Source organism: Drosophila melanogaster, chromosome 2L (genome assembly GCF_000001215.4).
Source record: "Drosophila melanogaster chromosome 2L".
NCBI lineage: Eukaryota > Metazoa > Arthropoda > Insecta > Diptera > Drosophilidae > Drosophila > Drosophila melanogaster.
In genome coordinates this window covers 16,532,878-16,536,431 of record NT_033779.5, presented here as the reverse complement: position 1 = coordinate 16,536,431, position 3,554 = coordinate 16,532,878, and the positions used below count along the sequence as shown (strand labels likewise).

General features: G+C 38.2%; 2 long non-coding RNA genes across 2 annotated transcripts; both read left to right on the top strand.

Annotated features, from left to right (window-relative positions):
* The first annotated feature begins 1,203 nt into the window (after positions 1-1,203).
* lncRNA:CR45355 (long non-coding RNA:CR45355) lies at positions 1,204-1,470 on the top strand. Its single transcript, NR_124309.1, has one exon. It is a non-coding gene; the product is annotated as a long non-coding RNA:CR45355 (long non-coding RNA).
* Positions 1,471-1,943: 473 nt separating this feature from the next.
* lncRNA:CR45354 (long non-coding RNA:CR45354) lies at positions 1,944-2,375 on the top strand. The gene has a single exon (NR_124308.1). It is a non-coding gene; the product is annotated as a long non-coding RNA:CR45354 (long non-coding RNA).
* The last annotated feature ends 1,179 nt before the right edge of the window (positions 2,376-3,554 follow it).

The window sequence follows — 3,554 nt, the reverse complement described above, 5'->3', positions numbered from 1 at the left end:
ATTAAATACTAATCATTCCGTTCTAAGAACATTTGAATAAAATGTTAATGATTGGCTAAACCAAAAATATCTTTTATCTTAACTCCTAAAAGATAGTGATAAAGAGAAAAATCGTCAGCAAAGCCAACTGAGAAATGCGAAATGGATAATGACCTTCAGTTGCGTCGCTGCCGACGTCGACATCTCAGTCGGCAAAGGTGGTCGCTGCGTGTGTGTGTTGGTTGTTGGGGGTGGGGGGTCACAAAACAACACGACTTAATTTCTGGTAGTCAGGGAAATTATGCCGCCGCTCTCTTTCTCTTTTCACTATTGCCGCCCACGCACAAACATTGTAAACAAACGAAATTGCTTCCTAGTTGTAAATTCGTACGCAAACAAACGCAAATAAAGTGAAAGAAATTATAAGATTAAAATCAACAATTTTGGAAAAGAATACTGTAGTATAGGCTATTTACTTTAGATTTTCGTTTGAGCACCAAAGTGATTTCTTATTTGCTAAGATTATATTAATCTAATTTGTGCCGAAACATACATATGTAGATCTAATTTGTTCAGTGTAAGCCATTTATCACTGTGCGCCTGCTCTCTCTGAGTCCCTTTCCTTTCGCTCTATCCGTCTCTCCGAAAGAGATTTATTTCCCTTTTGCGCTCTCGTTCTCCTGTGCAAACAAGTGTTTGTTTGCTGCGTCGCCGTCGACGCTGACGGAGCGGCGGCAGAGTCACCCCACATTCCACCCCCCACCCTGGCCCCATCGACTAACTTTCTTATTTGATTACTCGCAAAAAAGAAAATGCCCCCGCCCACTGTCAAATTGTGACAAACGAATTTGTACTAATTAGCATTTCTCATGCGGCCTTCACAGTGGGAGGCATCGATTAAAATGTGCTCTGTAAACGATGACTTGTTGTTTTATTTGTTAGACGGGTATAAAGTTAAAAAAGATTAAGTTAGTTTATTATCGTAACGTGGACCCAAATTGATTACAGTAAGAAAATGTTGGCATGATGTGGTAAGAGTTCAAAGAGCATAAAACAAAATTCCACCATTTTGTTTTAGTGCTTAAAGAGCCCTTAATTTCTAAACTTTAAGAAAACTCTATGGTATCAATTTAGTAAATGGTCATTTATAAAACATTTTTAAAACAAGATCTTAATTTTCTTAACGAACTTCCTAATGCGCATTCCACAGTGCTTGCCAAAAGTAACGGCACAACAAAAATTCGACCAAGAACAGCAAACTAAAACAGACGGCGCGAAAGAGAAAGCATGACAATGGTTTTGTGAAAGACAAGAGGAAGAAAGGAAGCGGAAAGAGCAGAATTGTGGACTTAGGTGGAGAAGGGGATGAGAGCGAAGCACGTGAACTGAGAACTTGCGCACGAGAGAAAAACAACAGCAATAAAAACAAAAGCCAAAATACACCGCCCACGCAGCCACCAAAAACGCAATGCACTTTGACTGCAGCCGAGGAAAAAGCAGCGTGCCGACTGTGATGAAAACAAAAGAATATCTGAAAAATATAAATTAAAAACAGATAAAACAAAACTCAACAATTTGTGTAAGTAATTTAATTGTGTTTATAATAAAATATGTATGTAATCAAATTGGTGCTTGTTATTTATTATTTTTAATAATTATTTTTTTATTATATATGTATATATTTTTTTTACACAAAAAACCAGAAAAAAATTGGTGCAATACGCTTGAACAACTAATCTCAGCTTCATTCTCTAACATGTATCAAAAAAAGATGTTTACTGTATTTATGTAATTCTGTTACATTTAAGAACCGTCGTCAAAAAAGAATTACATATGTATGTCAAATGATGAATATTATATGAATTTATTTTTGCTGTGCAAAAGTGCAATCCGTTTGCGCGCAAAAAGAAACACAAATATATAGTGCAACTACAACAACAACAACTCAAGGCAAACCATTTAGTCAGCGCTGCGGCAGAGCGTGAGCAGCGATGCCGGCAGAAGACGGAAATACCAGGCGAACGATGACGAACGTAAAAACTACGCACCAAGCACAATAACAACACCAAAACACGCCACGAAAAACAAACAAACAAGCAAGTAGAGCGAGCGAGATACATTTGGAGAGAAATACGTAGTGGGGGGAGAGAGAGAGAGAGACAGAGATAGAAGTGGGAGAGCACCTGCCCCCAATGTACCGCCCACTCGGCTAACGAGCAAACAAAACTAAACAAAAATAAATAGAAACCGAAACAGAAACACAAGAAAGGCAGTGAAATAGAAAAGCAGGAAATATTTCGAACTTATGAAGTGCGGAGAAAAGAGAAGACTTAGAGCTTTGCATTTCTATTATTAATAAGTTTTCAGAAAATCCATTTGAGTGCACAGACAGTATTAACAAGGTAGTATCTAAAATAGAAATAGAGTTCTGGAATATTTTTAAAGCTATGTTTTTATGAAAATTACTTACTTTGCATACACACGTACACGTACATATTATTAAATAGGTATAATTATAATTATTTTTTATAATAATACTTTTACGAATTGGGTCAAATCTCACATTCATAAAATTATTTAATAAATAACTCAGCGATTTTAGTAATAAAAATCACAATTCTATTATGAAGTAAGACCGCATTCATTGAACTTTCTTTTGTTTAATTTTTTTGGGTCTTAGGAATTTTACTACGACGTAGTAGACATTTCGTGTCATTTTGGCGCGAAGCAGATTGTGATTATGGCTTTTTATTGTTATTTTTGTTATTTTGTCTCGACCTCGGTTCGTTCAACTCGTTTTTTTCACTGAACCGCTCCTGTCTACTTGTTTGTTTAATTTTTTGCCATTTCTGCTTCACATTTTATTTGTTTGTTTGACTCGGCTGCGCGCGTGTCGTTGTATGTGTGTGCGGCCCAAGAAGCGGTCCGCCACCCCTCCCCCTCTCCAGCCGACACCCCCTCACCAACCGACCATTCATCCCATCCTATCCCCCCCCCTTTTGTTGTTGTTGTTGCTGTCGTGTTTCTTTTGCTCTTTATCAAAACAACTGCGCTGTCGACGTCAACGCTGCGCCGCAGTCAGCCTTCACACAGCAGAGGTAACAAAGAAAAGCACGCATGATGCACATCAAATATATATCACTTACGTGATGAGAAAGATTACCAAACATTTAAGTAAACGGAGTTGTTCATTTAATAACAGACAATTTAATTAAGTTTTTGTAATTTTTGTATTTTTATGGCAACAACTGTTTTGGCAAAGAGAGCAAAAGCTTAGGTAAATACTATTTTCTTAGCCGCTCCTGTATGTCTGCCAATGTTTTTTTTTGGCGCGCACTGCACTGCTCTCTCTCTCTCCCGCAATAACTCTCTCCGCCGCTCTCTTAACCCCCCACCCACCCTCAACCGACGTTGTTGTTGCCTTAAGCATGACAAGGCACTGTAGAATTTCACAACAGGCCAAAGAGAACTTCATTACGATGTTCGTTTTGTTTTTCCACGAAACAACTGTTTACTCTGCCTCTGCTTCTTCTTCTGCGTCGGCAGCGCAGTCGGTGCGTTTACAAATCGATGCC